This window comes from Neoarius graeffei, chromosome 28 (assembly GCF_027579695.1).
Source record: "Neoarius graeffei isolate fNeoGra1 chromosome 28, fNeoGra1.pri, whole genome shotgun sequence".
Lineage (NCBI taxonomy): Eukaryota > Metazoa > Chordata > Actinopteri > Siluriformes > Ariidae > Neoarius > Neoarius graeffei.
This window is the reverse complement of record NC_083596.1, coordinates 2936693-2948938: the sequence shown is the minus strand read 5'-3', so window position 1 is coordinate 2948938 and position 12246 is coordinate 2936693. Positions and strand designations below refer to the sequence as shown.

Below are 12246 nucleotides of genomic sequence, written 5' to 3'. Positions count from 1 at the left end.
TACCACCTGTAGACAGACAGATTGATAGACAAACAGATATTAACAGACCGACAGACAAATTGATAGATAGATATTGACAGATAGACAGACAGTGAACTCCCACCTGCAGACAGACAGATTGATAGACAAACAGATAGATATTGACAGACAGACAGTGAATTACTACCTACAGACAGACAAATTGATAGACAGATATTGACAGACAGGCAGTGAATTACCATCTGCAGACAGACAGACAAATTGATAGATAGATATTGACAGACAGATAGACAGACAGATACTGACAGACAGACAGGCAGTGAATTACCACCTGCAGACAGACCGACAGACAGACAAATTGATAGATATTGACAGACAGGCAGATAGCCAGACAGTGAACTCCCACCTGCAGACAGATAGATAGATGGATGGATAGATAGATAGATAGATAGATAGATAGATAGATAGATAGATAGATAGATAGATAGATAGATAGATAGATAGATAGATGGATGTGAACAGTTTGTATTTTCTGGACTGTAACTTCACTCGGTTGCATCTCAGCAGCTCGCGGTGTTTCTTCTCTCGGGAAGCGCGTGCCAGGTTCACGGTGGCCGCCATTTTCTCTCCATGCCGTCATCAGATGCGCGCGACGGCTGGATTTAGTATGCTATGTGCGCACGCGCGCACCTGTTTGTGCTGTGCATGCCTGCGCGCGCGCGCGCTACTGCATCTGTTTAAGTTGAAGGAGCTCGCGCCGTTTCTTTCCCGCGTTCCGGCTCCACATTAATTACACGCTCGAGCCTGGCACGTCTGCGCATGTGCGCAGGTTGTGTACCGGCACTGCATTGCAGCTCCGTGTGAGCGCGCGGGCACCGAGACAAGAAGGCGCGAGCGGAGTGGCATGACGCGAGGGAGGGGCTGGCGCGCGAGCCGCAGGCGTGTCTAACGGGAAAAGAAGGAGGAGCTTCCCTTCTCTAACAGCGATACAGTCCCAGAGTCCTTCATTACCGCCCTCACAGCAGGAGGCCTTCAGCGAGCGTTTACACTCACACACATTTAAAACAAACCCACCCGTCCGGCGGAGACGCTCCGGAGCGCTCACGGTTTCAACTCGGTCACTTTCTGTTTCGCGCGCCTGAAAATGCCTTCACGGGTTGCCATGGAAACGGACCGTCCCATTGAGTGCCTGAATGGGGGGTGACACCCTGAGACACCGTGAGAGAGTTTAACAGCAGTGTTAGAGATGAGAAATGAGCTATAATGATCTGTAATGGAGTTAATCAGTGTAACAGAATGTATTACGCGGAATAAAACACCGTGGTGCTTTTTATAGGAAACTAATCAACGGCAGAGGCAGAGGAGGTACTGCTAGCGACAACCATGAAACGGAACAACATGAAGTCCTGAAGTTCATTTGTTTTCTCTTATAACACAACAATTTGTCAAACATTACATAAATTATTTCTAGTTATGTGAATGTTTACGAAACTGATTATAACCGTAAAGAAGCGTAAACTCCTCTGTTCTGAAAAACAGCTGGATTGAAGCACTGACACTGGACACTCCTTCCATAGTGTTAATTATTATCCATACAGGACACTTTTTCCACGGAATAAAAACGTGTTCTATTCCCTTCTAGCGGGTTTCATTCATTTGATTCAGTAGCACATAATGTTGTTAGCATATCGCTTATCCTACATGTATTACGTCACTCTAGTCTACCCAATGGAGAATGAGCGTTGAATATGGTTTACAATATTGCATGGTTGTCAAGACAACATGAAGTTGTAAACGAACATGGCCACCAGGTTTGTTTCGTTAAATACGGAAGCTTTTGAGAGAATTTTGAAAGAGACAGATGTGTTGAACACCCCAAAGGAATGTCTACTGTATGTGTAGTAATATACTATTCAAAAAAAGTAGGGGATATTGGATTTACAAGTAGAATGAAATGCAGATCATGAGGTCAGGAAGGAAACAAATGACAGAAAAACATTAAGGAAACATTTGTCAATTTATTTGAAACCCTGTGTACAGTCAGTAAAGGACAGATTCTCCAGAATAAGGGTCAACACAAACACAGGGTCACACAGCAAATTTACCACCATTTTGAAACCGAATCAGTAGTGGGTAAAACCCCCTCGGCGTGGCATACTCCTAACGAGACGTCCCAGGTCATTTTGGGGAATGTTATTCCATTCCTGTTGCAATGCTGCAGCAAGTTCTTGGACATTGGCAGGAGGTTGTTGACGTTGGCGTAGCCGCTGTCCAAGCATGTCCCAGACATGCTCGATGGGGGAAAGGTCCGGACTGAGTGCTGGCCATGGTAATCTGGTGATATTCTGCTGTTGGAGGTAATCTGTAACGGTCCTGGCCCTATGACATCTGGCATTGTCATCTTGGAAAATGAAACGGCAGCCATAACGACGTGCAAACGGCACAACATGGGGTGCCAAGATGTTGTCCCGGTAGTACTGCCCTGTGACACGTCCAGCAACAACATGCAAGTCTGTTCTGCCAGCAGCAGCGATGCCTCCCCACACCATTACAGAGCCACCCCCATACGGATCATGTCTAATGACGTTAATGTCATGGAAACGTTCGTTACGTCGGCGCCAAACCCTCCTGCGTCTGTCCAGGAAGTCCACAGTGAACCTCGACTCATCTGAGAACATTACGTGGTTCCATCGGCGATTATCCCAGCGTTGATGATGACGACACCATTGGAGTCTGGCCCTAATGTAACGATCCCTCAAACAGGGAATGACACGAGGACGTCGGGCGTGTAAGTGAAATCTGTGCAGTCGATTCCTGATGGTCTGGCCACTCACTACCAAGCCAGTATCCCTTCGAAGTTGAGACCTTATCTGATTTGCTGTTACCATACGATTTCTCAAGGCAATAGTGCGGATGAATCTGTCCTGAGCCTGAGTTGTTGCCCTTGGTCGACCGGATCGTGGTCTATCCTGAACAGACCCTGTAGCACGATGTCTGGACCATAATCTGCTGATGACAGACTGGGAAACATTCAATGCTCTTGCCACAACGACCTGTCTTGTGCCAACCTGTAGCATGCCAAGGGCACGTAACCTCTCATCCTGTGTTAGACGGCGCATGGTCTCTGTTTAATTAACGACTTCAACCACTGATAATCTGATGCTTTCTCTTCAAAATCTTCCTTTGGAGTGGCTCTAACCTTCCAATTCAGAGTCATGCAAATTTGTGGCACGACCCCCTTGATCATCAGTAGCATCCCGTGCTGATCATGAGAGTGTCATTGATGTGTTTGGGTGATGAATTTCTTTGGAAATGCTTCCTCAGTAAGGAACTATACAACATGCTTTCGTATCCCTTTGTATATGTGAAAATTTGGATCTCAAAATAAAATATCCCCTACTTTTTTTGAATAGTATAATAATAATAATTAAAGCCGCTAGCAGCCTTGACGGGCCCTCGCACGTGTGGTTCTGCAACCCAGGACATCCCGCCACCCAACAAAACAGTCACATGTCATATATTCATCAAATGTTCAAAGGTGATGCGCATGTTGCAAATGCCATGAATTGCTTGACGGATGAGAGATAGACAGACAAAGACTGTAAGTGTGTGTGTGTGTGTGTGTGTGTGTGTGTGTGTGTGTGTGTGTGTGTGTGTGTGTGCGTGTGTTTCCGTGGTGTGAAAATGTACATTTATATATGTACAAAACTATACATGTGTCTCCTCCTTATCTCTATCTCACGCTGTAATCTTAAGTCATCTTAGCTTTCCTGTGTCTGCAGTGTGTGTGTGTGTGTGTGTGTGTGTGTGTGTGTGTGTGTGTGTGTGTGTACATGCAGAGTTTTCATATGTCTGCAACAAAATGCACAGTGATGGCAGGTCACTATTATTGTGTGTGTGTGTGTGTGTGTGTGTGTGTGTGTGTGTGTGTGTGTGTGTGTGTGTTGCCAGGACAACTATCATGATTCATGTCATTTTTGTACTGATCTAAGGGTTCTGAGTAAGGTTCTGGCCATAAGTTCTAAAGAGTTTTGTTTCAATTAGGGGGCGCTATGAAGTCCCTGGGCCATGCCCGGGGCCAAACGTCTGTGGCTGAGAAGCGGTTACAATGACTGATGTGCATATCAAATTTCATGAGTTTTCGTGCATGGGAAATGCCTCAAACAAAGCCAAGCGTGACAGAAAAATACGAATAATAATCCTTTGAAAAACAATAGGGTCTTCGCACCAACCGGTGCTCGGGCCCTAATAATAATAATACTGGCTGGATTTTTTTCATGGTCTATCAGATATATTCCATTCAGCTACTCATCTTCAACTCATTCATTCTGTATCATGCTAGCTGAATGGAATATATCTGATAGACCACAAAACAAAGCCAACCATTATTATTTAAATAAACGTCTCCTGAACATATCAGCATCTACGAATACATTCGTTTATGTCGCGCGTTCGTCATAGAAGTGAACAAGATCGTTAATCTATAACCTGAGATTTGCAGAAAGTTATGACCAGTCAGAATTTTAGACTGCTGCGGGATAAATAATTTAAATTTCAGGCGAGATTTATGACAGAATCAGATCAGATTTGTTCTTCTTTCCCTTCCAACATCCAATCCAATATGTTCTTCCATCTCTTCTCGCAGCTTTTAGATGTCAGGTGTCTTTATTTCTTTGTGGTTGTAGAATCCAGGTTGAACTAGTGTGGAAATAAAAGCAATGTCTGATGTTCTCTCTCTCTCTCTCTCTCTCTCTCTCTCTCTCTCTCGACTAGTGTAGTGCTTTTTATCTTGTCTTTCTACATTTGCATCCTATTTGGCAGAAAACGTCAGGACTGTCCCATCTGCCACTGCCACATGATATGTGAAACGTGGTGTCTTTCTTTTGTTGCGAGTGCTTTTCCCAGCCGTCGTGTCCTGCTCTGCTATCATACGTCTGTACAAAGTGGCACTGTGTCTTCTATCAAACACGAGTTCTGCAGCCATGACGGAGGAACATTTCACCAAAGGAAGCGTCTGCAAGTGCAAACAGATCTCTCAGAAATACACAGAAACAAAAAAGAAAGAAAGAAAGAAAGAAAGAAAGAAAGAAAGAAAGAAAGAAAGAGCAAACGTACAGAGCAGCTCAGATTTGGCCTTGTTCTCATACAGCTGCTTTGTGTTTACACGGCGAGCTGAGAGGAAGCTGTGAGGAGCTTTTACGTTCTGTATACTGATGCAGAAAGTGTGAGCAGTGTGTGTGTGTGTGTGTGTGTGTGTGTGTGTGAGAGAGAGAGAGGTTGTGAAAAACAAACACAATGTTCGGTACGTCCAGTTTCTGATCAATTCCTGCACATTTCTCATGACTGGTGGAGCTGTATGTGAGGTTGTGATCCATGTTTATGTTGTCAAATAATAAATCGAAGTTCATATATGGCGCTTGAAGATGGTCTTTTCTTAAAGGGGAACTGAAGGCAAATTTTTTATTATCAAAATTCTATTTATCTCATTTTATTAAATATCGGAATGCATTTTTGATCGCTATTTTGTCGCTGCTATAGCAAGTTATGAGTGTTTGAAATATGCTCTGTAATATATCAGTCCATATGTCAAAGCAACGGCCGTAAACGAGATTTTGTTGAGACCTGTGTGAGACATCATAGGACGGAAGTAAACCGTACAGTGGAGATCAAAGTGACCAACATCTGCCAACATTGTCAAAAGACACGCGCGCCCTCTTTCGAATGCTGACGTAATCAAGCCGTAAGTTTTGCTTGTTTTGATAGCAATCAGGAAAGTTTGACAAAAGTAGGCAGTAATCGTCATTTAAACTCATTTTTGTGCAATATTTCGTTTGGAAAACAGTTTTCAAAATGGCGGCACTGACACCTGGCTGACCCTCGACGTTTTGAAGTCTCGCACGAGTCTCGTGAAGATCGCGCGGATAAGCGACGCCTGCCGTGGACCAAGCGAACTAAATTCAACACGGCTAAAAACCGAATAGACCGATAAGTATAATATTTAATTGCAATTAGTTGCCAATACGAGTCACGATATACAGTAAGGTTACTCAAACCAAAAACGTAATTTAATAAGATGTTAATTAAGAAATAAAGCAAGTTTAAAAATGACTTCAGTTCTCCTTTAAGTGCTTAGCAATGGTTGTTGTTATCGGTTATGGGCGTGGCCTGTCCAGCATTTTTTTTTAAGTTTCAATTTAAAAAAAAAAAACAGTACTAGCTATAGAATACGGAAAGCTAACATAAACAAAACACAAAAAGATATAATTGTTTGGCGTGCTCAGCTTAGCACGATTCTTGTTCTCGGATTAGATTAGCAAAGCAAGCTAACTTTATGAGCTACGCACGCTCGCCAGAGGCACCAATGAGCTGTGCTACTGTACTTTCTTCCAAGTTTTTTTTGTTCCTAACGGCTCGACACATGTTTAATGAGACTTTGCTGGATATGGCAGGATAAAATGATCGAAGTTTTCCTTCCGTTTTTGGTTTAAACGGTAATTTGACTCTAGTTACAGGTAAGAATGAATGTTATGAGGTGGAACGAATGAAACATCAGACCACACGAGACACAGGATTCATTGGAGGAATCGTTCGTTTGGGATTGTCTCTTTACTGTGAGAACGTGTTAAATCTGATGTCACTGTCGGTGGGTTTAAATTGCGGTTTTAGTCGCAAAATAGTAGCGATTAAAGGACCCATGGCATGGTGGTTTGTTGATGCTTTAAACGGGCTCGTGGAGGTTTCCGGATGTTATATCCGCAGCCTTTCTCGAAATGAACCCTCAGCACGTAGATATAGCCTCCTGGGAGAAAGCCCCATTTCAGCGCTTTTCCCAGTGCGTCGTTTTGCTAATGAGAAGCAGGAGGCGGGGAAGGGTAGAGGGTGGGGTCGGGTCTTATCATTAATATTCATGACATGTAAACGTGTTACCTCTGATTGGCTAACAGCACTGTGACGCTACCTCCAGTGGGTCAGAACAAGCGGATGTGGGTGTCTTACTATGGCGAGAGAGAAGGAACAAACCGCGAAGGGAGAAATACCGCGCGCTGACGTCATTAAGGTGCGACGCGAGGAAATAAAATAAATTCAACAAATGTTTGGGTTTTTACTGAACAAATAAACAAATAAAATGAATGAGTGACTTAAAAAAAAAGAATGTGGGTGTCTTTGTAAAAACTGTTTTGATTGGCTATTATAACAGAGCATGCTGCATGCTTTTTGGTTTTGTAGTGCAGAGTACCTGGCTAACTGCAGGAAGCAGTTAGCTGCACAGCTAATGTAGCCATTGCAAGGCTAACGTGGCACCGATTTTAAAACACGGCAAAACATAAGCTCATAAGTTACAGTCAATTTCCAGACTAAACTCAGTTTAACAGAGCATGCTGCATGCTTTTTGTTTTTGTAGCGCAGAGTACCTGGCTAACTGCAGGAAGCAGTTAGCTGCACAGCTAATGTAGCCATTGCTAGGCTAACGCACCGATTTTAAAACACGGCAAAACGACTTAACAGTTATACACTTACTTGTTCGGTGTTTGTTGCTGATGCGGCAGGGATGCTTGGTACGGACCCAGGCTTCAGTGACAGTTGATGTGCAAAACCTGCCCTGTACTGTCCCAAGTTGTGGAAACATTCCTCAGGAAAATGCTTCCGACAAACATACACCGTCTTAGGTAGACTCGATGGCGTATTATTGGAGTAAATAAAATTAAGCCACTGCGTCTTCAGGGGCTCTCCCGTCGGCAGTAAAAACAGACTCCTTTCTGTGTTGTCACATCCATGTACAGCGCAACTTCCATGTTTGGTGGCAACTTTTGAGCTGGGCGGGCAATCCATACAGTGGGTGGGAATCCAGAGGGGGGGCGTGGGGATCATCTCCCTTGCTGACGTAGTAAAGGGAAGAGCTTATCAACGCGCCGTTTTGACGTGCCATTCTCAAATGTTGGGCATAGTTTGGTTTACACATTATGAAATTTCTAGCCACTGGGGTGACTTAAGAAGGTCAGAGGAACTCATTTTAACGTTAAAAAACCTCAGAAAGTGAAAATTTCATGCCATGGGACCTTTAACAAAACACAATTGTGATGGTCTGTGTTTCTGAGTTTTCTCCTCTCGCGTCTAGACATGCCAATTAAAAATGGCGACGGATCTCCAAACTCTGATAAGCATTGGCATGGTGATTTATCATGTCATGTGACTTAAAACATATGAAAAATGTTTTTCAGTTTGGTAAAATACCGTATTGCTTTGTCGACTTGTCTAAAAAAACACCTCATGTGAGCGTATAAATTTTTTTGCGATGTGTGAAAGTTTGGGTTTTTTTATTATTTACCTGCGCTTTAAAGTGACACAGGTCAATGTGCTGGTTCAGGAATCATTTAAGCCACTCCCCTTTCTGAATTGTCTGAGCTGATACCCATCCCCATAGCTGGTATGCATCATCTTGTTTCAATACATTTTATTCCCTAACCACGTGTTAGTCTGTTTACAAACCGCTCGCTCAGCAGCCAGTTTGGAAAAGTCATGTGAGGTCATGCGCAGGTCAGAGGTCACAACCGCGGAGCCACAGCAAACATGGCGGATCGCCCGGATCAAACAAAGACTCCTAAATCGAGACAAATTGAAATATTTTTATAAAAATAAAAATTTAGAATTGAAATATTCCAAATCTAAATGCACCTGTGAGCTTGAAGGCTCTCGAGCACTCGCTTGTGTCGGAGGCCGCCGGTGCCGCCATGTTTGTTGCGACCTCGCTCATTATAATATTATAATGAGGATAAACTTCAGCCATTTCTGTACCCAAGTGTAAATATTAGCATGCTGTGTTTTTCCAGCTCATTCTCCTTCACAGGCGTGCGGCAGCGGGTAATACAGCAAGTACCGAGAGGTTATTCTCACTCCACAGGGTACTATTCATCTCTTTAACCCATCGACCTGTGTCACGTTAAGCAGGTTAATGGAAACACGGCTGTTGTAGCTGAAATCACAGCTCCGTGTCATGCACGTGAATAAAAAAAGAACAGTTGCTTGCTAATTTGAACCTCAGTGTTATCGCTCACGCCGGAGTACACGTGTTAATCACGGACGGTGAAAGTCATCACATGCTTCCTCTGAGACACAGGAAGAAAGCTGGGCGCATCTTTCAAACTGCAGCTTATGCAATGCTAGGGGGCGTAACACACTCAGAGGAAAGCGCTATCCGCCCACTTCTGTATGCTCATGATTGGCGAGCGTTACTGTAATTGACAGGGTGAGAGCGCATCCCACCCCTCCCTCAGAGCACAGGACAATTTGTGCTCTCTTGAGCTCCCGGCCACGGATGGCTGTGGTATCATCGGGATTTGAACTAGCAATCTCAGATGATATAGTGAACGCTTTTTTTTTTGGCTGATTTTTGATACCAAGGTTCAACAGTCAATAAAATATCCTGGTTTTAAATAGATACACGAACAGTTATTCCACGAAATCGAGTTGTACATGAGCTGAAGCTGATGAGGCGCGCAGCACCGAGATTGAGTGGAATAACTGTTTTATTCTATCCACATTCACTGGATTTTGAGAAACAGAGCATTTTTATTTTTATTTTTTGCAAACTCGATAAATGAAGACTTTATACAAAATGTCCAACAGAGTAATTTCCGCTTAAGGCCAATTTATGCTGACAACGCAGTCCTCGCAGATGGCGTCGCAGATGGCGTCTGCGTAGCCCCCCCTTCGCAGACGCTCTGCGCGCACCTCCCAAAAATTGTGACCACCGCAGAAGCCTCGCAGACAGCGTCGCAGACAAGAGGGCTCTGATTGGTCCACTCTACATCCGCTGTACACGCACTTCCGCTTCCCTACTTTCCTGGTTTGGTTTGTTTTCACGACCGCCATTTTTAAAAACACGAGCGAAGATGGAGCAGCACGAAGAGCGGTTGATCAAGGAAGTGAGGAAGTACGTACATCTATACGACTCCAGTTCTAGTCATTATAAGTAACCGGAGGATAAACACTCCACTAACCACACCCACCAACTACTCCTAGCGATTTCGTGACTTCGCGCCCCCTTGCGTTGTGGCGGTGAATAACATAGGCACACGCCTATTACTCCCCGCTCAACGATAAATTACAACTGTCTGCGAAAAGCTATCTGCGAAAGCCTTGTTGCAAGAGCATGCAGAGGCCCTTAGAATGTAAACAAACCGGCGAAATGACAGGAGCAATTTGTGAAAAATGCAATAATAATAATAATTCTTGAAAAATAAAAAAGATACGTTCTTACCATCAAATAGTTTTATTCCATATTTTTTGGTATTTTTGGGGGGTTTTGTTTTCGAGTAGAGTTTTTATTTCATCCTCGGTTGGTTCAGCAACATGCTCTGCCATTTTGTTTTTCTCTATTCACGGTATATGAGCTGATATCCTAGTAGTCAAGTAGCCAATCAGAGTGCACAATTGCTCATATCCAATGAATGTGGATAGAATAAAGTATGATGTGCATGTTATTTGTTCAGATAAACCATACGATTGGTTCAGAGGTCTAATTCACCAAATGCCAATTGGGTTTGTTGTGTATTGAGTACTTTGGAGCATTAAAATGACAAATAAATAAATGAAAAATAAACTGGAAATCGCAGCATAGTGCCTGGTGATGTCAGCAGTTTAGATTTGCCACTGCACCAAAACCCCAAGAATGCCCAGATACAGTCACTTTTTTATTATTTAAATTCTTGCAAGAGTGGGCGGCATGGTGGTGTAGTGGTTAGCGCTGTCGCCTCACAGCAAGAAGGTCCGGGTTCGAGCCCCGGGGCCGGCGAGGGCCTTTCTGTGCGGAGTTTGCATGTTCTCCCCGTGTCCGCGTGGGTTTCCTCCGGGTGCTCCGGTTTCCCCCACAGTCCAAAGACATGCAGGTTAGGTTAACTGGTGACTCTAAATTGAGCGTAGGTGTGAATGTGAGTGTGAATGGTTGTCTGTGTCTATGTGTCAGCCCTGTGATGACCTGGCGACTTGTCCAGGGTGAACCCCGCCTTTCGCCCATAGTCAGCTGGGATAGGCTCCAGCTCGCCTGCGACCCTGTAGAACAGGATAAAGCGGCTAGAGATAATGAGATGAGATGAGAAATTCTTGCAAGAATCTGTGTCATATCTGGAGTTGTTGTGTTTTTTTGACAGTACCGTGATCGGTGAATACCCAACATGGATTTCATTATCCATATACGGGTCATGGTTTGAAATATCCTGTAAAACCATCTCAGGATTGTGGGGTATTTCACTCAGTGTGTAATCCTCTGGAGATGATCGAGAGCATGTCTCCACACTAAATAAATAATATTTCATGTCATGGGTGGTCAGTTTGTTCACAACAGATGAGTCACGGAGTTTGAGCTGGATTTAAAATACTATATTACACAAGAGAAATGAACTTCAGTTAAAGGTCAGAATCATGGATAAGAGCAAAGAGACACCTCTGGTTTGTTTGTTTTTTTTTTTTGGGGGGGGGGTAGCGAATCCCAACACCTTGTTTATAGATAATCCAGAGGTCTTAATCCAGATGTGTGTGTTTTATTGACGGAAATTTACACCTTTTTTCAAAGACTCACATCATTTGACTCGGCTCGTCAATAAGATTCGACTCTTTCGGCTCCTAAATACCACTCAGTCATTTTCTTCTTCCATAAATCCGGCCTTTTTTTCTTTTCTTCAGCTTTCTGTGGCTCAAAGTGTTCCATGAGATCTCCCTCCACCTTCCGATTAACAAAATAAACTTACTTTGCATTGGATTAAAGCCCATAAAATATCAAAATAACCGATCTGTGTAGGGTCATTGATTCATTTCCATTTATTCTGATGACTGTGCAAAAGTCTTGCACAGCCATATATTTTTTTAAATACAAACTTTGTTATAGATTTGTCTATTTTATGACTTCTACCTTATCGAGTCAAAGCATTACAAAAACATTTTAGAGTTCCAGTTTGTATCTGAGCAGCATATTCCATAAGAGAGCACTTTTCAGATTAAAAAAGAAAGCATAATGAAGGCTGCTGGGTTTTGGTGTAAAATGAAGAAGTGAGTGTGACAGTCAAAGTGTCCAGAAGAACTGCGGCTGGTTCTGGAAGATGCTCAGGAAAACCTACAGATCATTTCCACATAAAACTGCACTCACTGGACCTCAGACGGATATTTATTTATTTTAAAGCAAAGGGTCGTCTCACACCAAATACTGACTTCGTAATATTGATTTATTACGGCTCACTGATTGCAGTATTTTTTAATGTTGAAACATTTCATTTC

At 43.3% G+C, this 12246-nt stretch overlaps 1 protein-coding gene across 2 annotated transcripts in view; it reads left to right on the top strand.

Annotated features, from left to right (window-relative positions):
- LOC132875915 (nucleus accumbens-associated protein 2) overlaps positions 1 to 12246 on the top strand; it is a 70049-nt gene that overhangs the window by 30995 nt on the left and 26808 nt on the right. The window lies entirely within an intron of this gene.